Genomic DNA, 24,356 nt, shown 5'->3' with positions numbered 1-24,356 from the left:
GTAGGGACCTTCTTTTTCAGTTTTTATTTTCTTTTTCCTGAGAATTTATCAAGAGCAAAAATAGAAGAAATTAGTGGAAAAACTGACTCAGAATTTTGCAGGTAAATATAATTTTTGTTCTTGTTATAATAGAGACTGATAAATTCTCAGGAAAAATGAAGGTCCCTCGATATAGGGTGTGCTGAAGCCCAGATATGTCCTTGATAAACTGGAAGTTGGATACAAATGAAGAAAATAGGAAAGAGCATAAGCACTGGCAAGACAGATGTTAAATATTAATAAGCCAGGCCAAAGGAGAATTTGAAAAGAAACTTGCCAGAGAGGCAAAATATCACAATTTTGAGTATATTTAAAGCAGAGTCTCTTTTGGCCCACCTTATTATGATTTTTCCTATTTTCTTCATTTGGATCTGCTTTCTGGTTTTTGAAGGACATGCATTTCGCTGTAATAGCCTCATCGTTTAACCAGTCATTTCGTCTTCCTTTTATTTTTTTAATGCATGGAACATACATAGTCTGGGCTTCTTTAGTCTTCTTTCTATTTTTTTAATGCATGGAACATACATAGTCTGGGCTTTCAAGATGTGTTTTTAAACAGTGTCCATCCCACATGCAAACTTTGAACCTTTACAACCACTCAGTTTTCTCCAATATCTTCCTTTTATTATAGTCTCTCTTTTTAAAGTTCAATACTGCTGATGTCGTTTTTCTTAATGACCTCCCTTTAGTGATTAAATTACATTTGATTACATTATGATTACTATTGCCAAGCAGCCCCACTACAGTTTCTTCTTGCACTGAATCCTGTGATGCTGTAAGGATTTGATCTAGAGCAGTCGCCCCTTTCTCATCGGTTCCAAGACCAGCTGCTCCACAAAGCAGTCATTTCTGGCATCAAGAAACTTTACCTCCTTAGCATGTCCTAATGAGACATTTACCCAATCAATACTGGGATAACTGAAATCTCACAATTATTATTATGTTGCCAAATGTGTTAGTGTCCCTAATTTCTGTTAGCATTTCACTGTTTGTCTCTTCATCCTGGCCACTACTACAGTCTCCCACATCACTCATAGAATTGGTATCCATTTTGCCTCCTGTGGGACTCTTATCCTACTTGACTCTATTCCATCCTTAACATATAATGCCACTCCTCCTCCAATTTGACTTGACCTATCAATCCAATCCAATTTGTATCCTGGTATCACAGTGTCCCATTGGCTTTTCACCTTCCACCAGGTTTCTAAAGTACCTATTACATCTACATCTTTAGTCAGTGTCATACATTCCAACTCTCCAATCCTATTTTCTAGATTTCTAACATTTCCATACAGACAATTCAAAGTATGCCTTTTAATTGTATTAACAACCTGAATAGAAGTTGCTGTTATGTTAGGGAACGCTAGGAGAGCGATCCCAACTTGAAGGGAATGTGTGCCCTTGGACCTCGGCACGACCCCAGATGAATCCAAGACAGCACCGAAGGTTGGCGAGGCGTGTCCCAGCATGGGTGAAGACAAAGTCTAACCCTCTGCTGGACCTGCATGCTTCTGGAAGCCAACAACATTATGTTGGTATTTGAACAGTCCTCCGACCGTTCCCAGTTCTTTCAGACCTGCCGCAGGGTATCAGCAAGAAGAAGCAGGCCGGACTGAGGATGAGGGCAGACAGAGGCCTTGTGACATGGGAGACTCAAGTTGAGACAAGAAGATTCTGGAAGTGGATGAGGATCTTGGAAGACTCTTGATGAGATGAAGAACTTGAAAGACTCTTGGACGAGATGAGAAGCTGGGAAGGTTCGGACATTGGCACTGTCTCTCAGGGCGCCCTACACAGTCCACCCGTGGGACTGGTCATGGACCACCCTGTCCCACTGTGTGCCCTACACAACCTGAAGAGGCTGGTCACGGACCAGGTGGAGAGCGGGTCAAGTGCAGGAAGGGAATCCAGCTGAGATAAAAACTCCAATGACGGAAACAGGAACCGATGGGACGGATTTACCCCAACAAGATGTCATCTGGAGAACCAAAGGAGCTGGAGAGTCAGGAGGATTCGGAACGAGCGAAGGAGGAGTGGAACCTCAGAACATCAGGAAGTGAAACATCAGGAAGCCTGGACTGGGAACCTCGGAACATGAAGACATGGAACAACAGGAAGTCACGAACACAGGAAGCAGACAAGACATGGAGCTCCAACGAAGACCTGACGGAGCGCTGGAAGATGAGACTTCCAGGAGCAATTAACTCCAATGCAAGGCAAGGCAGAAGTGTTGGAGAAGCCCTTTTATAGGGATGAGACAGGAAATAGTCATCAGGTGGGACCCAGAGCATATCCAGCCATGGGCCCTTTAAATCTTGTGAAGAGATGCGGCCCGCACCTTAGGAACAGGAAGCAGGAAGTTGTGCAGGACCATGGCCAGCAACCATGCTGCTGCTAATGCCGAAGAGCAGGGCAGGGCCAAGGAACAGGCCCAGCATTGTCGGCAGTTCTCAAGCTGCAGAGGGCAGACTGAGGAGCGGCTCCAGCCACAAGGAAGACCGGGGACTGTGGCCTCCAGGCAGAGAGAAGGTAAGAGGCTGCCCATGACCCCCTCCTCACACCTCATATCAACAGCTAGAGGGGACAAGGTATCAGTCCATACTGACAGAGGGAAATCAAGGGTCCCAAAATGGAAGCTGGTATTTCCGGGGATTAAAGTGAAACAGGAACTAGAAACTACAGACATGAAAAAAAGGCAAAAATGGCACAAACAAGCAAAAGGCAAAAAGGGCATAGATAAGCGAAAGGCAAAAATGGCACAAACAAGCGAAAGGAAAAACCGCACGAAATCAGAGTGGCCTCGGAGGGAACTTTCCTTCCGCCTCCTCTCACCTTCCTCTCCCTTCCCCTACCTAACCCCCTCCCCCCCCCGGCCCTATCTAAACTTCCCCCCACCTTTGTCGGCAGATTTACGCCTACCCGAGGCAGGTGTAAATCTGCGCGCCAGCAGGCTGCTGGCGCGCCATCACCCGACCCGGGGGCTGGTCCGGAGGCCTCGGCCACACTCCTGGGCTGGTGCCATGCCTCCGGACCCGCCCCAAACTGCCCCCTGACCCCAAACACGCCCCAGGCACACCCCCAGGCACGCCCCCTCCTGCCCCTTTTACGAAGCCACGGGACTTACGCGCATCCCGGGGCTATGCGCGCGCCGGCGGCCTATGCAAAATAGGTGCGCCGGTGCGCAATTGCCCTGCGCGTGTAAATCCGGCCGGATTTATGCGTGCAGGGCTTTTAAAATCCGGCCCACTGTCTTTATTCCACATCTCGGCCAAAATCGAACTGGTATCTGTGTTCACAATTTTTTTTAATGCTTTATGGGCTGTGGACAGAGACAGTGGTTGTTGTTTTTCTAACAATAACACTTCACTCAAAGCTCAGAACATGGCAGGCTGCCTAGTATCAATCAGCAGGGATTTAACATAACGCTGCAGTTGTAAGTAGGAAAATAGATGGGAGGGTCGCAGACCATAATGAACTTTCAGTTGAGAACGTAAAAAGTGCCCCTTCCCCATCAAGGACATGACCCAGTTGAGTAATGCCCTGCTCCGCCCCAAAATGGAAGGCTGCGGATTGGGACCCATGAGTGAACTGAGGGTGCCCCTGAAGAGGGAGGAGGTAGGCACATAGATGCGAGATGCCCATCAGCTTACATAATTGCGTCCATGCTTGCCTGATTGGATCAATTAGTATATTGTGTTGAAGTGCTTCCAGCAGATCGGCAGATCAGCAGAGGGCACTTGCATCATAAATCGTAGGTCTAGAGGGGCCACCAGTGCATGATCAGCAGAAATATTTATATAAGAGGAGGTGCCTAAAATTACTGGCTAAGTTATAGAAGGCTAGGTCAGGAACCTATAACCCCCCCCCCCCAACCCCATCCCTCCTTCAGCCATTTCAGGGGGATACGTGACTTTTTCCTCGCCAGAAACTAGATCTTTTCATCTAATGTTGAGGGGCATGTTCTGTAGGACATATAACCATTTGGGGAGGAGAATCATTTTAAAGAGATTAACACGAGTCCCCAGTGAGAGTGGTAGATCCCATCAAGCCTGCATCTTGTCTTGGGAATATTGTAGCAACGGGGAGATATTTAAAGAGTATTGGGTCAATAAATCAGTAGAAAGGTGAAGTCCAAGGTATTGAATAGTGCCTTCTCCCCAGTATAGGGGGAAGGGTTCCCCCCAGCTCTCTTTGAGAGTAGCAGGATAGCCCAGGGCTTCAGATTTATCCCAATTTATCTTGAGGCTGGAGAAAATGCCAAAGGCCCGAAAGACCTTTAACAGGGAAGGCAGCAACCGATTGTGATCAGTTAAAAACACCAAAATGTCATCTCCAAAAGCTGCATATTTAAACAGAGTACCCTGGAGCTTTATCCCTCTTACCTGTTTAGTGGCCTGGATACATAATAGCAGGGGGTTCAAGTGTCAAAAGAAAAAGGAGGGGAGAGTATAGTCCCTCTGCAAGCTTGAAACATTGCAGACTGCAAGCCATTTGCAACAATAGAAGCAGTCAGATCCGCATACAGAAGCTGAATGTCATTGAAAAAAAATCCTTCTAGACCCAAGCAACATAAGAGATAGACAGATACTCCCACTCTACCTGGTCAAATGCTTTTTCTGCATTGAAACTGACAGCCAGGTAGGGATCCTCCACTCTGTTACATAGTGCCATTGCTGTCATCCCCAATCGTATGTTAGTGAGGGCATAGAGTTGTGAACAAAGCCCACTTGGCTGGGTTTAATTAGTTTAGGCAAAATTTCGGCCAGTCTATCAGCCAAAATCTTGGCCAACAGTTTTTGGTCAAAATTCAATAGTGAGATTGGGCAGTACGACGCTGGTGATAGAGGGTCCTTACTAGAGATGTGAATCGGAACCGGAATCGCCGGCGCCATCTTTAAAAATGACGCGGGCCATCCAGTGCTCCTACCATGTGACAGGGGCCGGCCAATGGCACAGATACCCTGTCACATGGTAAGGGCAAAGGGCCATCGGCACCATTTTTATTAGTGGCAGCCGACAGCCTGAGAGCGGGAGATCGCTCCCAGAACCCCCACTGGACCACTAGGTCATTTTAAAACATTTTGGGGGTAGGTCAGGAGGGTGGGGGAAGCTAAGGGAGCTGTTTAAAGGGTCGAGGTGGGTTTAGGGGTTGTTTTTGTGTGCCGTTTTTCCCGCCCTCCCCCAAAACGATAAGAGAACCCCATGAACAATTTTGTGGGGTTTTCCTATCGGTTTCGGGGAGCCCCCGATTTCTGACGACTTTGAAAATATCATACGGTATTTTCAATCGTCAGAAATACGATTCACATCCCAAGTCCTTACCCGGTTTTGGAATCAGTATTACATGAGCAGAGTTAATGGAAGCAGGATATTTGCCTGACTGAACCAAGGCAATAAACATGAGAGACAGGGGGGCACCCAGTTGGTCCACCAAATTTTTGTAAAATTCTGTCATATATCCATCAAGAGCTGGAGCCTTAAAATGACACGCATGCTGAATAGCCATTTTAACCTCCTCCTCAACAATTGGGCGATTCAACCATGTGCATTGTTCTGGGGTCAATCGGGGAATATCCACCCGGGAACAAAATTTATCACATTTATCCTGATTCCATCCCTCTGAGGAATAGAGATTAGAGTAAAATTCTCTAAAGCTGTTTAAAATTGTGGAGGTATCATTGACCACTCGGCCATGGGAGGTGAGTAAAGCCATAATGTGTCGGGGGCTAAGCACTGTCTGTATCAAATTAGCCATCATCTTATTGTTAAATTGGAACAGCTTGCATTGATAGTACATTAAACTTTTTTTCTTGCGCTGGTGGATAAGAGAGTTCAATGCTGTTTGGATGGTCATTAGGTTCTATTAAGATGGTTATTAGAGTGGATAAGGGCTTTTTTTGGCACTGCTGAATTGGGCATTTAGGGACAGAAGGCGTTTGTCCAGCATCCTCCGATGGTGAGCCAGGTAGGAGATGATATCCCCACGTATCACTGCCTTTGCAGTATACCAAAACAAGACAGGGTTGTTTACATGTTCACTGTTCAAAAGAGAATAGCCCTGCCATTTGGAGCAAAGAAATTTATGGAAATGAATGTCTTCAGCCAAAAAATAAGGAAATTGCTATACATAAGAAGATTTGGGAAGGGACGACCACGTGAGTTCTATCCAAATAGGGGCATGATTGGATATAACAATTTCTTCAGTGCCAGAGTCACTAACTTTGGAAAAAGCATGAGTGCTAATTAGTAGGTAATCTAGTCTGGAATAGGTGGAGTGGGCCTGGGACAAAAGAGTAAAATTTGTATCCATGGGATGGAGAATCCTCCATGAGTCTGCCAGTTGTAAGAGTGCTGAAGAAAAGCAATCTCCTTACTCAGCTTATGTATCAGCTTGCTGCCATAGGAAGTGTCTATTTGGGGGTCTCAAGGGACATTTAAATCACCACCCACTATTATGGTATGTTCCAAATAGGGAATGAGGAGGCCATAGATCTCTCGAAAGAAAGAAGGAGTATAATTATTAGGGGCATACAGATTACATAAGACTAGAGGGGTATGGTGGAGTTCGGCAATCAAAATAATATATCTACCTCGGGGGTCCTTAAGTTCTGTATGAACAGTAATAAGCATATGTTTATTAATGAGAATTGCGACACCTGCAGATTTACTATATGCGGAATGCACCCACCCAGCTTTGGCATAACTTTTTATGTTCACAGTCTGTAAGATGTGTTTCTTTTAAGAATACTAAATCTGCCGACTTCCTCTTAAGAGCTGCTAGAAACTTAGACCACTTTATAGGTGAATATATACCACACACATTCCAGGAAATGATGCGTGTCCCATGAGGGGTCATTTACAGAGTCCTAAAATATCTGAGTTCGACACGGATCTATGTAGGAATAAGAGGGGAACCCTCCCAGCAGGGGTCCCCCGCCATTCACAGAGATTACGATGCATTCCAGAAGAACTGTTACAATAATGAGGCAGCATGATGTCACAGCACACAGTTAAAATCCATATAACAACCCAGAACATCCCTTCCCTGAAACTCCCTCTCCTTTCCCTCTTCCAAAAATCCTCCTAGAGATCTATATCTAATAAAAACCAAAATGAGATCACCACCATGCAATCAGTTCCTGCACCCCACATCCAGTCCCAACCCCAAGAATAGCAAAACTAATAATGAAAAGATATATGTAAGTTCCAGCCAATCGAGTTAACAAATTGCAATTGCAAGGTCCGTTAGCCATATCTGGTTCTAGTCCCTGACAAACAGGCTCTCGTGGGGGAAAGACGTAACTCTTTCTTTTTTTTTTTTTTTGTAAAAAAATCGAGTAGCTCTCTTTCCAACCAAGTCATAGTCAAGTTTGAAAACGAGGAGAGAAAGCGAAAAAATACTCCCAAGATAGCCTGTCATGTGCAGTGTCAACAATAGAAAGGGGCTCCTCTCCAAATTATTAAATTGTAATCGTGCTGGAGTCTCGAACTGGAGCCGTTAATTATCAGGTCAGTAAAACAAGAAAACTTGTGAATTTCAACATTTTGTGGGCTCCGTACAGCCTAATTGTTTTGCCGCTCTGATTCAGGGAGCCCTGTTATCAGTGGGCACTGGCTCAGTTGACTTTGCTGTCACCTGGACATTAAGAAATTGTTGGATCTCTGCTGCATCTGAAAACCAGCAGACCCCCTCGGTCTTCTGCACTCGAAGCTTGGCGGGATTTATCAAAAGTGCACAGAGGCTCAAGTCAAATAGTTTGGAGCAGTAAGAAGCTAGGGCCCGGTGCTGCACCGATAGCGAGGCAGAGAAATCTTGAAAAACTAATACCTTCTTGTTGTTGTAGCCCAATGTCTTCCTTGATCATAGGGCCTGGAGAATTTCTGCTTTTTGGGCGAAATTAAAGATTTTTGCTATCATGGCAGAAATCTGTTCGGATTTCTTTATCCTCGAGTTTGACTCAAACCTCTTATTTTGTTATGAACAGAGCATTATGGACCCCTTGGAAGTTATACCGGGCAGGGCTATTACAGGCTCACACTTGTTGGTCATGCAGTGGCCCTAATGGCACTCTATCCCACATGTTATTTTACTGCCCACAAGTGCAACGTTTCTGGACCCAGATCTGGTCCATCATTTCTACTATACTTCCCCTTAACTGTCCTATTTCATACACATTGGTTATTCTACGTAGCAGAGATCCAGTCCTTACTCTCAGTCCCACTCAGGGCAAACTGTTAGATTTTCTGATGCTTACGGCATTACATAACATCACGGCCAATTGGAAGCAGAGCAGTTTACTCTCTGAATATATGTGGTGGAATTCTATATGTATGTATAGCAAGTATGAGAAAGCTATGGCAATCAAGTATCATAGACTTGAGTCATGGTCTCAGGTGTGGAAGCCGCTTGACGAGTATACTGTTTCATTGCATTTGGATGCTGGGTAGTTTTACTTGCCAATATTGCACATATCTTAACTTTGATATGACTATTTTCCTTTCATGGGTGACCGTACTGTTTCTTTTCTCTTTAGTTTCCTCCTTTCCTCTCTTGAGTTTATCTTTGTTTTCGTTTTCGCTTTTCTTTTCTTTTCTTCTGTACCAGACAGGTAATTATTTGGTTATTACATATGTAAAGTGTACTTACTGTACTGATATGTTTGTATCCAGGTTATTGCTATGTTTGTACTTGTTATTTCAAATAAAAACTACTTAAACAAAAAAAAAAAAAAAAGATTTTTGCTATCACCTTTTCCTCCACTGATTCTGGCAGAACGACAAAGTGCAGATTTGGCTGTCGAGAGCGGTTCTCCAGGTCTTCTAAGTGGTCTGCTTGCCTAATCAGAGAGGCTTTCAGGGATGATATCTCGGCCTGCGCAGAGCGGAGGGCATCTTTGTTGTCAGACACCCTCTGTTCCACTTCTGCAAATCTTTTTTCGAAGCCTGCCATGCCTGCCAACAACTCAGTCAGCTTTGCTGAGATCTTTTTTAGTTCTGGCTCCAAGGCTTCAACCACCGCTATCTTCATGTCTGCTAGCGTTGCCATCGGTGTAGTTTTGGGAGACCCTGCATCCTCGTCCATGTGTGATTCAGCCAGATGGGCCTTATCTTTGACTTTATCTTTTTTTGCCATTCTGGATGCCATCAAGTCTACCGGATGGGATAGGAAGAGATCTCAGAGCAGTAGGCTATAATCGGACCAAACTGGTTGCGTTGGCTGTTATGGATAGGGCTGGATGTTAAAGCCGGCTCCGAAAAGGGATTTCACATCCATTCCCTTCAATGCATCACGTGATCTCCTACCCAAAACTCTACATCTTTAACTAATTCATTTTTTCTGTATTATATTTTAAATGAATTACTTAAAGATTGTCATGTATATTGTGCTATTTTAACCAAAGTATGCAGGATTTTGCAGAATTTTTAATTTTTGTATGCAGAATTCCCCCAGGAGTAAAACTCTAACCCTTGCCTCTCAAGGACATGCCCTTAGAGATATATCCTCAGTGTGAGAGGATACTGCATCCATAATTGGAGGGCAGGTCCAAGCTGAAGGATCATTTACTGCCACATCAGAGTGATGCTTGTCTCCTAGGCAACCTTGTTCCTCTAAGGCAGCATAAGTACTGCCAGACTGGAGGTGGGACCACGCTACAATGTCTCTGAAGGTCTGCTTTAATTCCTATCTTCCTTAACTCTAGCCTCCAGAGATCTGATTCCTTCTTTGAGATCCAGAAGCTCTTTGTTCCAGATGCACATATACAAACTTCCACCAGCTGGTATGTAATCATATATGTATGTGCTTCTCAGTGGAAAGCAAAGGATAGGCACCATCATGTTGCTGTCCTTCTATCCGCATCTTAAAATAGGTGTACTGCTAGTTGTTAATGCTGCTTAATGAGTAGGGCTGCTTGATCTAATTTAAAGTCCCATTAAATGTATTTAATATATTTTATGTCAGTTTATCAATGACCAGCAAGGGGAAAGAAGTTAATCTGTTTATAAGGGAAAAGGTTACTCCTTGGTTTGATCTAAATTCCTAATTAACTCTTGTTGTGAACATTTCCCTTTCGCCCTATTAATCGAGATGGCAGTCTATAAATCAAAGAATGTGCTTGGGATGGGTGGGGGTTGGAGAAGGGGATGGGGTGGGAAAAACAACAGAGAAACTAGCTAGTTTTTAAATTGTTAAAGCCAAAAGAGAGAGAAACTGCCTAGTGGTCATTATATTCAAAGGCATTTAGCTGGATAATTAAAGGGGTGTTTTGGGGGCATTCTGGGGCAGGGTTGAGTTATTCGAAAAACAAATCCAGCTAACTTCAGTATTTGGAGATAGCCAAATAAGTTATTCAGTTAATTCAAGATGTGGCTGAGAACAGGGGTATCTCTATCCAAATAGTTTTAACCTTAACCAGCTATATCCAAAAGAATATAGCCAATTAAGTGCTGAGCAGAATTGTAAAAAAAAAAAAAAATTACTCAAGTGGGCCTAGTGCCCTGACACCCCACCTACACCTAATGTTGCAAATATAAGACCTGCTGACCCATTTGTCTCTTTCTCCTTAAGACCAACCAACCCTGCTTAGCTTCCAAGATGAGACAAGATCAGCATAGCCTCTCAAACAATTTAAAAATATTCTTATTAAAAGAAATGGATTGCTGCAGCTCTCCCTCCCCCTCCAGTTCAGAAACTTAACTCTGACCAGCTCCTCTCCTTCCCTCCACCCTCAACTCATCTTGTATCCCAACCCCAACCCTCACCCTCATACCCTACTCAACACTGTTGACGTTCTCTGCATGCCCAGGATCACAGTATATGCCCAGGGGCGGATTGGCCTATTGGGGCTTCAGGCACGCTCTGGTGGGCCGGTCAGCCCAATCACATGGTTGGTGTTGGTCACAGTGGCCCCATGCCTGTGGAGTCACTATGTCCAATACCACCTCTCAGCAGCTCTTCTCTTTGCTCAAGACTGCCTTTTAATATTCAGCACAGAGGCAGCTTCTCATCCACGCAGCATTGCGGCAGTAGGAAACAGCCTGGCCGCTTCCTCTCGCAGCCTTGCTCTACTGTGGACCACCAACGGGCCCTAAAATAGTTGCTGTGGGCTGCTGCAAGAGCCCAAGCCAGCGGGCCTGAAGATGGGAGCTGCTCAATTGGAGGCTGCCACCAGGCCCTGCAGCAGTTTTATGTATTTTTTCAGCTCCCTGATGGCAGCGGTAAGGTGGCTCAATGGGCCTGCTCTCTCTACTCTCTTTTCTGCCCCTACCACCACTGCTGCCTCCCTCACACCTGCTTTGCCTTGCCTTGCCTGCTCTTGAGTCTCCTTTGCCAGAGACATGAACCCACAAACCTCCCGGGGTTATTTCTCCACGGACTGAGCACTTCCTGCTGCTCCCAGGCACGACAGCTACAAAAGAAAAATCTACCAGTAGGGATCATCATTACCTACTGGAGCAGTAACGGGGTGCTTACCCAGACTTTATTCTTTTGAGGTCTTGCCTGAATACCTCCTGACCACCAATGTAAAAGTAAATAAAAGATTTTTTTTTTAACTTAATCAGAGGCAGAGTGAGAGTGAGTCACGGAGTACCTATTTGAGCAGGTTGAATTTTGAGCACGTGTGTTAGTGGCCATTTGCAAGAGTGCATGTGAGTGAGCATGTGTGAGAGTGTGAGTGTGTTTATAAGTTAGCACATGTAAGTGTGTGTGTGTCAGTGAGCATGTGAATAAATGTGTGTGTTAGTTGGCATGTGTGAGTGCATGTGTTAGTCAGTGAACATGTGTGTGAGCACACATATGACAGTGTATGCTCGAGAATGAATATGTGTGTCTTAGAGAGTATGTATATAAGAGAGAGAGGAGTTTGTTTTTAACCCTATGCCTACCTGATCCATGGTAATCTCAGGGTGATAATAATCAAAAGTTTCCAGGTATAAAGAGCATGGGATTTTTAATACTTATTAGTTTAAATTATTAGATGTTATTAAATGTGTTGTCTGCCATTTTAAAATATTTTACTGGTTCCCATTTATTGGATGCTCTATCTGTGAGTTGTTTTGAAATATTTATTCTTTTTTTTAGAATGGTTTTACTACTATGGTTGAAATTTTATATTTTTTTTATTTTATTGCTTGATATTTTATGAGGAAAGATGGTGATTCTGTTTTTCCATTGTTGTATTGGCTTGTTGCAGTTTCCAGTTCAGTTTTTGTCTTCACTTTTCTGTTTATACCTTATAGTCTTTTTATTCTGTGTTTGAGGGTCTATGTTCTGCACATATAACAGAGGTGAAGTATTTTGCTAGCATGTACCGGTAGTTTCTGTTTAGGGATCTATAACAGCCTGACTTGTTTTCTTTTCCCAATAGGAGGTGTATTGGTGTTTTAGAGTCTGGTGTAAAATTTACTGTGTTGCTTTTTTTTTTATAAGTAGGGTTGTAACTCTTTGTGTTCTAGCAGATAGTGCTGTTTTGGTATGGAGGTTTACAGTATTGTAATTCAGTTTACCCAAGACTTTCTAAGTTTCAGGCCCATACCCAATAAGCGTTACAATAGGCTTAATGCCATAAAAACATAAGAAGTACCATGCTGGCTCAGACCAAAGGTCAATCAAGCCTAGTATCTTGTCTCCATCAGTGGCTAGTCCCTAAAAGTAGATTTGGTTTCTTGCTATTACCTCCCTGTGAAAAGTGGTGCCTCTCCTTGAGTCACTTGGTTAATAATTATAGACTTTTCTTTCATGAACTTATCCAAACTCTTTTTAAATTTAGTTATGCTAGCGGTCTTGATCCCTTCCTCAGGCAGTGAATTCTATAACTTGATTGTGCGTTCAATGAAAAAAGAGACAATTGAGGCGGGATATGATTGAGGTCTACAAAACTGTGAATGGAGTAGAATAGGTAAATAAGGAACAGCTATTTACCCTTTCAAATAACGCTAGGACTTGGGGATACTCACTGAAACTAACAGGTAGCAGATTTAAAACAAATTGGAAAAAGTATTCTCCAAGCTGAACAGCCCTAACCTGTTTAGCCTTTTTAGATAAAGGCAGCTGTTCCAACCCCTTAGCTATTTTTGTTGTCTTTCTCTATACCTTTTCTAACTCCACTATATCCTTTTTGAGATGGGGTGACCAGAATTGCACATTCAAGATGCCTCCACATCAATGATCTATACAGAGGCATTATGATGTTCTTGCTTTCATTCTTCATTCCTTTTCAAATTATTCCTAGCATTCTCTTTGTTTTTCAGATTACCATTACGCTCTGAGCTGATGATTTCAATGTACTGTCCACACAGTGACTCCTAGACCTTTTTCCTGGGTGGTTATTCGTAATGCAGAATCCATCATTTGTGTATCTAAAGTTAGGGTCATTTTTCCCTATGGGCATTGCTTTGCATTTGTTCCTATTAAATTTCATCTGCGATTTAGATGCCCAATTCTCCAGTCTTGCAAAGTCCTTCTGTAGTTCCTTACAATCTGCCTTTGTTTTCATTATTCTGAATATTTATGTGTAATCTGCAAATTTGTTCTCTTCACTCATGGCTCCCATTTCTAGATCATTAATGAACAACTTGAACAGCACTGGTCCCAGCACAGATCTTTGGGCACTATACGATTCACCTTTCTCCACTGGGAAAAAAACTATTTAGTCCTACACTGTTTCCTGTCTTTTAACCAATTTTACCAAGGCTTTTTAGTTTATTGAGGAGAAATATGGGTTCCATGTCTTTTTTTTTTTTTTTTGAGACAGGGTTTTCAGGTTAGCACTACAGCAGCATGTGTAAATATAATATATGTGCTGTGATATTTTTACCTTTGAAGACGGTACTTTGAATGTCTTCCTTCAAGTAAAATTTATAAATGCATAAATATTAATTGTGCAGCCCTGACTGCACTGGCTCCTCGAGGGAAAGCAGGAGTCCATCTGGAGCTTCGCTGCTTTGGGTCAGTAGCTTTTCCCATCCACACTAATACTTTCTGTCAGAGTCAGGTAGATTTAAAAAATGCTGTGCACGTAAAAAACGGGGGTTACGTGCATGGCCAGCCCTTGAGTGCGCTGCGCCCATTTTCAAAGGGACCCAGCCACGCTTGTAACCCCCACTACATGCCGAAGTGCTGGGCCCAGAAAAAGGGGTGGGGAGGGGGGTAGGGAGGGGCAGGGCTGGAGATGACCAGTACAGCGGCCATTTGCCGCTGTGCCGGGGAAATGCGAGCTGGCAGTCTGCCGGTGCACAAGTTGCTTCTGCTCCAACAGAGCAGTAAGCAATGAAACAAAAAATAGGAAAGGTAGAAGAAAGGGTTTAGGGGGTGGAGGGGAGGGGGGGAGGGGGGGGAGGGGGAGGGAGTTAGGGTAGGAGGAAAGGGAAGTTCCCTCCCAGTCCGCTCCTTAGTTGGAGCAGGATGTATGCACGGATGTTAAAATCCGCTGCACATATGCGCGCACCCCTCATATTTTATAACATGCGTGCGCTGACGCACACACGTGTTATAAAATAACTGTGTCCATGTGTGCGCACCGGGAAACGGGTGCACATGGATGCGTACACATAAGTTTAAAAATCTACCCAGTGTGTGTGAGGGTTTGAGTCTTTCTGATACAGACATACACACATTCTCACTTGCTCAGAAACAGACACATCCACATATTTAGGCCGATACAGTAAAGTCCGCGGGAGAGTGGGCGAACGCCCGCTCTACCGGCGCGCGCGATTCTGTATTTAAATTAGTCCCAGTGGTAAAAACTGGCAAAAGGAGGTGCTAGGGACACTAGCGCGTCCCTAGCGCCTCTTTTTTGACAGGAGCGGCGGCTGTCAGCGGGTTTGCCAGCCGAAGCTCAATTTTGCCGGCGTCGGTTCTCGAGCCCGCTGACAGCCACGGGCTCGGAAACCGGACGCCGGCAAAATTGAGCGTCCAGTTTTTGGCCCGACAGCTGCCGGGCCGCGGGAAAGTGCTTTTCTGTGCACTTTCCCGGTGCTGGAACAAATTAGCGCTGACCTTTGGATCGGCGCTAATTTCTGAAAGTAAAATGTGCGGCTTGGGGATTGTCTGAGTGAATAAGGCCATGTATATGTGAGGGAGTGAGGGTTTGAGAGTGAGAGAGCATATGTGTGTGTGTTTCTAGTAGAGTGTGCATGTGTGGGAGATCCTATATGCGTTTGTGAGTGAGAAAGAATAAAATGTGTATAATTATGTGTGTGTATAGGAGAGAAAGTTTGTGCACAACAGCCTTCACTCCCCACCCCATCTGCTAATCCATGACAATCTCAGGGCATTTGGAAATCAAATGTTCCCAGGTAGTGTTGTTAGTTTTAATCAATGGGTATTAATATTTGATGTAGAACTCCCAGGATAATTTTCAAAAAGCCCATTTACATGTTTAAAACCACATTTTTCTCACTCTGAGGTCCATATTCAAAAGTTATTCAGAGTTAGCCAGATAACTTATTTGGATAACTCTGGTGGTTCCGCTGACCTGTTCTAAAGTTAGCCATTCTGGCTAACTTTAAGATAGCCATGTATATTCAGGTTATCTGGCTAACTAGCTGAGCCACACAGTGGCTGATAATGGATCTCATACATGCTTTTCAAAATTTCTCCCTTTAAATGAATGCACGTCTATAGAGGAGACTGTCATGCTGAGGAGCAGAGAAGAGTCATTAAATTTCAGGTACCAGAGTTTCTGTCAGCGGGTTCTCGAGCCCGCTGACAGCCACGGGCTCGGAAACCGGACGCCGGCAAAATTGAGCGTCCAGTTTTTGGCCCAGCTGCGGGCCGCGGGAGTGCTTTTCTGTGCACTTTCCCGGTGCCGGAACAAATTAGCGCTGACCTTTGGATCGGCGCTAATTTCTGAAAGTAAAATGTGCGGCTTGGGGATTGTCTGAGTGAATAAGGCCATGTATATGTGAGGGAGTGAGGGTTTGAGAGTGAGAGAGCATATGTGTGTGTGTTTCTAGTAGAGTGTGCATGTGTGGGAGATCCTATATGCGTTTGTGAGTGAGAAAGAACAAAATGTGTATAATTATGTGTGTGTATAGGAGAGAAAGTTTGTGTACAACAGCCTTCACTCCCCACCCCATCTGCTAATCCATGACAATCTCAGGGCATTTGGAAATCAAATGTTCCCAGGTAGTGTTGTTAGTTTTAATCAATGGGTATTAATATTTGATGTATGTGCTGTTTTTCAATTTGTGTTTTGGAGCTGGAACATTATTTTATTTTTTTGAGTTTTATTATTATTATTATTGGATGTCACTCTATTTTTCTTCTATTTTGAAATATTCCTTTTACTAGTATGGTTTTATTATTATTGATGTTTTATGTTTCTTCATTTTATTGTTGCATAATTTTTACTTGTGTGTTTGAGCCAGGGAGGTCGGAACAAGGCAGAAGGTTTGCCTAAGGCACATAATACCTTTGCACTGGCCCTAGCTATATCAGGGTAAGAAGCTGGTGACATGAAGGGCAGTGGTAGTGGAGGGCTTCAAGTAAAAGTCATGGGGGTAGGGAATTGATGTGGGCTGGCATAGAGAAATTTATATGCTCATCTATCCAAAATGGAAGAATTGCAACTGGGCAAACCGGATGGGCCAATTTGGTCATTTTCTGCATTATTTAGCATGTTAACTATGTTAACTTAGTAGACAATGATGGAGTAACATGTCTCATTGAGGTAGACAAGTATTACTACTAGTTATATGAATTTCTAAAGCCCAGCACCAACCACAGAGATCACAGTTTTCTTTAAAATACAGCCAGGGTTGTTGTTTCTATGCGATACTCTTTCCCTCACCACTGACTGAATCCTTTGCTGTGCCTTTGTGTGCTGCTGCTGCTGATACCGCTTGATCACACTTCACAGTTAGCTCACACTTGGGAATAATTTGATCTACTGTTTGACTTAATTAGTTTACACTAACTTTGCTTTCAATTTGCACCTGCTGTTTCTTTTATAAATTGAATTGAACAAACATATTCTCCATTCCTGAGACTGGGAAGAGCCATCTTGGAACCATAGGAGGCCATGTTTAAAAAATAAGATGCACCCATATGTAACTCACCCCCTATATTCTCATTGTGAAGGCAGACTCAGGGTGTAAGTTATTTCTGAGAAGGGGGAAAGATTACCTTCTAGGCTCTTTTCGTTTACACTGTTGATTTGGAACACAAGTTAGAACATGGAATCTGTTTTGTTCCACTGAAATTTGTACTGCAACAAAGCATTTGTGACAATCTGGCAAACAGTACACTACTTGGTGACGAATCTGTTTCTTCCATTTGCACATGCACAAGATACACAAACTGAATCCTATTGCTTCTGTATTGCAAGATCTCACAATGGGATCTCATATTTGCTATTCCTGTTAAGAAACTCTGGTACCTGAAATTTAATGACTCTTCTCTGCTCCTCAGCATGACAGTCTCCTCTATAGACGTGCATTCATTTAAAGGGAGAAATTTTGAAAAGCATGTATGAGATCCATTATCAGCCACTGTGTGGCTCAGCTAGTTAGCCAGATAACCTGAATATACATGGCTATCTTAAAGTTAGCCAGAATGGCTAACTTTAGAACAGGTCAGCGGAACCACCAGAGTTATCCAAATAAGTTATCTGGCTAACTCTGAATAACTTTTGAATATGGACCTCAGAGTGAGAAAAATGTGGTTTTAAACATGTAAATGGGCTTTTTGAAAATTATCCTGGGAGTTCTACTTTTAAGAGTATGCACAGAAGAGATTTTGTGCATATTTGAAAGAAGCATTCCAGGGGATGGAGTTGGTGTGGGGAGATTATTTACATGCATACTTTCAATTTTCAAAAGTATGCGCATAAATGTATGCGTGCATATTTAGAGCTGATCCCAAGGAAGTGTAAATGTGTATATGTGTCTCCCACGGGGGTATGCAGACCATTAATTCTCAAAATGGATTTATGCATATAAGTCCACTGTGAAAATTAGGGCTAAAACCTGTGGGTCAGATTTTTAATATTACGTGCATGGGGTACATTTGTGCACGCTACCTGGCGTGCAGAAATGTACACCCGATTTTTTAACGTGCGTGCGCTGCCGCACGCATGCTATTTAATCTGGGGTCGGCGCACGCAAGGGGATGCACACTTGTGCGCGCTGAGCCCTAGGGTAGGCCCGATGGCTTTCCTTGTTCCCTCCAAGGCCGCTCTGAAATCGGAGCGGCCTTGGAGGGAACTTTTTTTTTGGTCCCCTCCACCTTTCCCTCCCTTCCCCTATCTAACCCACCTCCCAGCCCTACCTAAATCCCCCCCTACCTTATTTCGTTGAGTTACGCCTGTCTCTGGCAGGCGTAACTTGTGTGCGCCGGCTCGCCATCCCCCGGCACAGGCCACTGTGCAGGAAGATTCTGGCCTGCCCCCGGACCGCCACGCCCCCGGCCACGCCCCCAGAACACCCATTTTTTAAATTCCCGGGACATACGCGCATCCTGGGGCTTGCGCGCGCTGCCGAGCCTATGCGAAATAGGCTCGGAGCATGCAGGGGTAGGTTTTCATGGGTTACATGCGTAACCCTTTGAAAATCTACACCTGTGTGTATTTTCTATACAGATTCTTTAGCTTTATGTGGGCTTTTATAAAATCACCCTTAAAATGAGTAAGGAATTCAAGCCCAAAAAGTCCTCTTTCAGTTTGGTTTGTTTTAAATGAAATAAATCCTTGCTGCCAGAAAAAAAAAAAACATACTTTTTTTTTTTTTTTTTTGGGGGGGGGGGGTGTTTCAGGAGACAAATAGCATGTGTTATTTCTGAAAAGTGCACACTATTTCCGAATAGTGTGTGCCAATTGTAAATAGAGTGAACTGTTTGGAAATAGTGCACACTATTTCCCAAAATGAATAATATCTGAATGACATTCAGCTGAAACCCCCTATTCCCCTAATGAAACATGTTTCTCTGTACACTCCTATTCTCTTTCCTGTGCTTGGTTGCTGCTGACTCCTCTTTGCCTTGATTATAAAATATCATTTGGATGCCAAAATATAGTGACTAAGAAAATCAGCAAAAACTTACACATAAGGTAGCCACAAATTGAACCTGTTCTTTTATTTTTAATACTAGGATGAAGCATGCAGAAGGAAACTATGTGGAAATGGAAAGTGTTAATATTAAATCCATGCTTTAGTCTGACAAATTTTAAATTAAATTCCAGGTTACAAGTGTTTTTTGCCTGAAGAAAAGTACTAGGACATGTTATAAAGATTGTTCAACAATCAAATTGAACTCTCTGTTTTATAGAGGAGCTGGGTAATATTTCTATTCAAATAGTCAAAAGCCAATTAGTGAGATGATGTTTGCTTGGAATATAGAATTAGCCAGAACTATCAAGGCAATTGCTCCAGATAAGTGGATCCAGGTCACCCATGAGCTGTGAGAAAGCTCCATGAAACAAAGTGACTAAAACACCACTTAGAAAGAATGAAGCCAATAATCAATAAACCTTTTAGTGGACAAGTTATATGGTTAGAGTTAGCCGGATATTCAGATAGATAAATGTTCCACTGAGTATCCCTTATTAAAGTTATCTGGGTGAGTGAGAGGAAAGGGAGTGAGAGCGAAGAAGGGATTGAGTAACAGAGGGAAGAGAATGAAGTGGAAGGAGAGGGTGAATGACTGAAAGGGAAGGGGCGGGAAGGAGGGGATGAGTGAGAGGAAAAGAACTGAGTGGAAAGGAAGGGTGAGAGACTGAGATGGAAGGGAGTGAATGGGAGGGAGAGGGTGAGTGAGAGGAAAGGGATTGGGTGGAAAGGGTGAGTGGCTGAGAGGGAAAGGAGTGAGAGGAAAGGTGTGGTGAGTGACTGAGCTGGAAGGAGAGGCAACTAAGTGGGAGAGTGAGTGTCTAACTAAGAGGTGAGGAGAGAGAAAGGGATGAATGACTAAGGGGTGAGTAAAGTGGAGAGGAGGAGAGTGAATGAATGACTGAAAGGTGAATGAGAGGGAAGTGGGAAGGAAGAAGAGGGTAGTGAGAAGAGAGGGTGGAAGGGTTTGTGAGTGTGTGTGCATGTGTGTATGAGAGAGAGAGAGAGAAAGTGAAAGGGAGAGAGAGAGAGAGAGAAAGTGAAAGAGAGAGAGAGAGGAGAACATTTGTGTGTTCCTCCCATCTTCCCTGTACTAATCCACTACAATCTCAGGGTGACTAGAAATCAAATGTTTATAGGTATGGAGATATATCACACCACAAAACCAGAGGTCCTAAAGTCATTATCCAAACTTAATCATCATTTATTGACAAAATGTTTCTTATAAATACATTCAATTTGACTGTTCTTATGTTACCTACTGGGACCCTTACCAAAACACTCTAAAATCACACTCATGCTTTACCCTTAAATACCTTCATTCATACCACACATATCTCACTCATTCTATACATAAAATATATAAAGTGCTAGAAATTCCTTTGCATCTAATGCAATTACAATACTAAATATATCATTTTTTAATACTTATTTGACACACTTATTCCCCATATACTTTTAAACATATGATGTTAATTGTTCTTATACTACTGTAAATTGGTCTAGTCCTGCTATGAATTGATCTTGTCCAACGAGAGCCTCGTTTCGCCCTGGCACTTAGGGCTTCTTCAGGGACGTGGTTTCTTTTAAAATCTAGCATACATATTCACACTCAATGGGTCCATTACATGGTATTGTGTCATTTCATATTTCTGAAAAACAATAAATTTCATCATAACAACTCTATATCTCATATTGTTATATAATTGAAACATATACATTATGTCAATCCCCATAGTACCACAATGAACACACAATAAACAATTACAACATTTTGATCATACCATAAACTTTCACAATCACTCTATTTCTCACTCTATTTACATATCAGCTTGACTGTGGTCCTCTGGTCTCTCCAATATAGAACCGCTTCCAAACAATAGTGTGTGTGGCACTTCAATATACATATGCCTGCTTGACTGTCTTCAGGCATCTGCAGGACAACATAATAAATCCATAATTTCAACACAATATCCTACCTCGAATATCTGGTATTGTATGTATAAAAATCAACACCTATCTTAATTCAATGTCCATTTGAATATCAGGAATGTTGAGGACTTACTACATTTCCACTACACCAATATTGCCCATCACTATCTTGACAAGTAATCCACATATTAAACTAAACCCCACATCACCTTTACTGAATACTAACTATCAGTTCCCTCCTACACCCTCGACTTTAGAGGTGTGAATCGGAACCGGAATCGGTTCTGATTCCGGTTCCGATTCACATCGTGTTTTTTTTTTCGTACGGCCCGATCGCGGTTTTGTTTATCGGCTGCGCCTGAGCCAATAAACAAAAAACCCACCCCGACCCTTTAAAACTAATCCCTTGGCTTCCCACACCCTCCCGACCCCGCCAAAAAAAACTTTTTACAGGTACCTGGTGGTCCAGTGGGGGTCCCGGGAGCGATCTCTCGCTCTCGGGCCGTTGGTGGCCACTAATAAAAATGGTGCCGATGGCCTATGCCCTTACCATGTGACAGGGTATCCGTGCCATTGGCCGGCCCCTGTCACATGGTAGGAGCACTGGATGGCCTGCGCCATTTTTAAAGATGGCACCGGCCATCCAGTGCTCCCTCCATGTGACAGGGGCCGGCCAATGGCACGGATACCCTGTCACATGGTAAGGGCAAAGGGTCATCGGCGCCATGTTGATTAGTGGCAGCCGACGGCCCGGGAGCAGGAGATCGCTCCCGGGACCCCCACTGGACCACCAGGTACCTGTAAAACATTTTTGGGGGGGTCGGAAGGGTGGGGGAAGCTAAGGGATTAGTTTTAAAAGGTCGGGGTGGGTTTAGGGGTTATTTTTGTGTGCCGTTTTTCCCGCCCTCCCACAATAAGAGAACCCCCACGAACAATTTCATGGGGTTTTCCTATCGTTTTGGGGGAGCCCCCGATTTCTGACGATTTTGAAAATATCGTACGATATTTTCAATCGTCCGAAGCCCGATTCACATCCCTACTCGACTTACATATTTTTAAAATACAAATCCACATTATGGGGCGGATTTTAAGAGCCCTGCGCGCCGGTGCGCCTATTTTACATAGGCCTACCGGCGTGCGCAGAGCCCCGGGACTCGCGTAAGTCCCGGGGTTTTCCGAGGGGGGCGTGTCAGGGGCGTGTCGGGGCGGGCCCGATCCACGCGGCGTTTTTGGGGCGGGAATGTAGCGTTTCGGGGGCGGGTCCGGGGGCATGGTTACGGCCCGGGGCCGTCCGGGGCGTGGCCGCGCCCTCCGGACCCGCCCCCAGGTCGCGTCCCGGCGCGCTAGCAGCCTGCTGGCGCGCGGGGATTTACGTCTCCCTCCGGGAGGCGTAAATCCCCCGACAAAGGTAAGGGGGGGGTTTAGACAGGGCCGGGGGGGGGGGGTTAGGTAGGGGAAGGGAGGGGAAGATGAGGGGAGAGCAAAAGAAAGTTCCCTCCGAGGCCGCTCCGATTTCGGAGCGGCCTCGGAGGGAACGGAGGTAGGCTGCGCGGCTCGGCGCGCGCCGGCTATACAGAATCGGTAGCCTTGAGCGCGCCGATCCAGGATTTTAGCGGATACGCGTGGCTACGCGCGTATCTGCTAAAATCCAGCGTACTTTTGTTTGCGCCTAATGCGACAACAAAAGTACGCCAAATCGCGCTTTTTGAAAATCTACCCCTATCAATTTCCAAGAATTGTTACCAACTTACTAAAACCAGCATATAAACTCACAAACATTTTCCTCACTAAACACTACCCCTCATCTACATCTTTTTCGTTAGTCCACCACACTTTTGAGTAAATGAACACCAACAACAGAATGTGAACCACTCAAGGTAATGCACTTACTGTATTACACACTCTGACTCCATCTCAGAATCTTTCAATGCCGTGATAGATTTCCCATGTTCAAGCTTTTCCAGTGTCTCTCTTTGAGGCACAGCCCCTGCCTTTGAATTCCACAAGCACAACCTCCAAGTTTTTAACTTTGTTTCAAACCAATCAGCTGTGCTAATTGCCTGCTGACAGCAACATCCAGCACACTAAATTCTCAACAAGCTTTATAAATAAATACAATAGGCTGAACTCATTGCCTGCTGCCAACAACATCCGGGACACTGCTTTCTCAACAAACTTTATAAACAAATGTGCTTGATTCAATATATTGATGTGTTGATGTATGTTAACCCTTCCTCTCTAACTCTAACTCCACCTGCCTTATAATTCTTAAACCAATACCAAAAATTTACTTTAACTAAACAAAACCTGCTATCTTCCTTCTAACCCCAAAATGAGACCATATATATTATTATACAGCATAAAATGCATCCCATTCTATTGAATCATTTAACCCCCTAGGGGTTGTCATATTCCAATTGTAAATATATCTGTTCAATTCTCCATAATATTTTATTTTCTTGACCATGTTGTCTAATTTCACACTGCTGGATGATGAAGAACTTTAATTGACTAATACTATGATTCATTTCCTGCCAATGGACTACTAAAGGAGCTCCAATCTTCCCTGTTCTCAACCTTCTCTTGTGCTCGATAATTCTTAATCTGATTTCTCTTTTAGTGTGGCCAATATATATTAAGCCACACGGGCAAATGATTGCATATATCACCATGTTTGTTCTACATGTATATCTGCCCCTAATAACAAAAGGCTGTTTATCCGAACATGCCGTAAATGTTTTTACAACCAAAACATTTTCGCAAACAGTACACTCACCACAAGAGTATTGCCCCCAAGCTCCCTCCTCTCTGTTAATTTCTCTAGCAGTTAACATTGATCACAAATTAATGCATTTTTTCATTGCAAATATGGAGAAGCAGATATTGTTATTCTTGTTCAAACTATTTATTGATTTTTTTTTGATAAATACAACCAAGCACAATAAACATCAACATTACATTTGTTAGATACAGCAATATTCTCGGGAGTAAGTGATGTCTGCAACACTCCTGAGTAACAAAGAGTGGATTAAGTCAAACTATTTATTGAGCAAGGAAAAAAGATGGAAAGAATGGGAAAGATGGGGAAGACTGGGTAATTGAGGGGGGAGGCAGGAAACCGGGGGAGGAGCTTCAGGGGGAGCCATGACACTTCCTGTCATGGCTCCTTTAAGAATTCTCTTCAGCCGTGCGCGCGGACCTACGGGGCAGAGGAGGAGGAGCCGGATCGTCAGAGCACGCTGCCGACAGGACGATGGCAGCAGTCAGGAGAAGGAAAGGAAGAAGGGCTGCCTGCCCTGCAGGTACCCTCAACCACACCCGGCGATCCGGGTTAGTTA

At 43.8% G+C, this 24,356-nt stretch overlaps 1 long non-coding RNA gene across 1 annotated transcript; it reads right to left on the bottom strand.

Moving 5' to 3' along the window:
* Window positions 1–20,332: 20,332 nt before the first annotated feature.
* On the bottom strand, window positions 20,333–23,087 carry LOC115089502. The gene is made up of 3 exons (XR_003856123.1): window positions 22,909–23,087; window positions 20,911–21,019; window positions 20,333–20,738 (listed from the first exon to the last, which is right to left on the bottom strand). It is a non-coding gene; the product is annotated as an uncharacterized LOC115089502 (long non-coding RNA).
* Between the last annotated feature and the right edge of the window lie 1,269 nt (window positions 23,088–24,356).

Source organism: Rhinatrema bivittatum, chromosome 4 (genome assembly GCF_901001135.1).
Source record: "Rhinatrema bivittatum chromosome 4, aRhiBiv1.1, whole genome shotgun sequence".
In the NCBI taxonomy this organism is placed as follows: Eukaryota; Metazoa; Chordata; class Amphibia; order Gymnophiona; family Rhinatrematidae; genus Rhinatrema; species Rhinatrema bivittatum.
The sequence above is the reverse complement of the archived record's forward strand: the minus strand, read 5'-3'. Positions and strand labels throughout refer to the sequence as shown.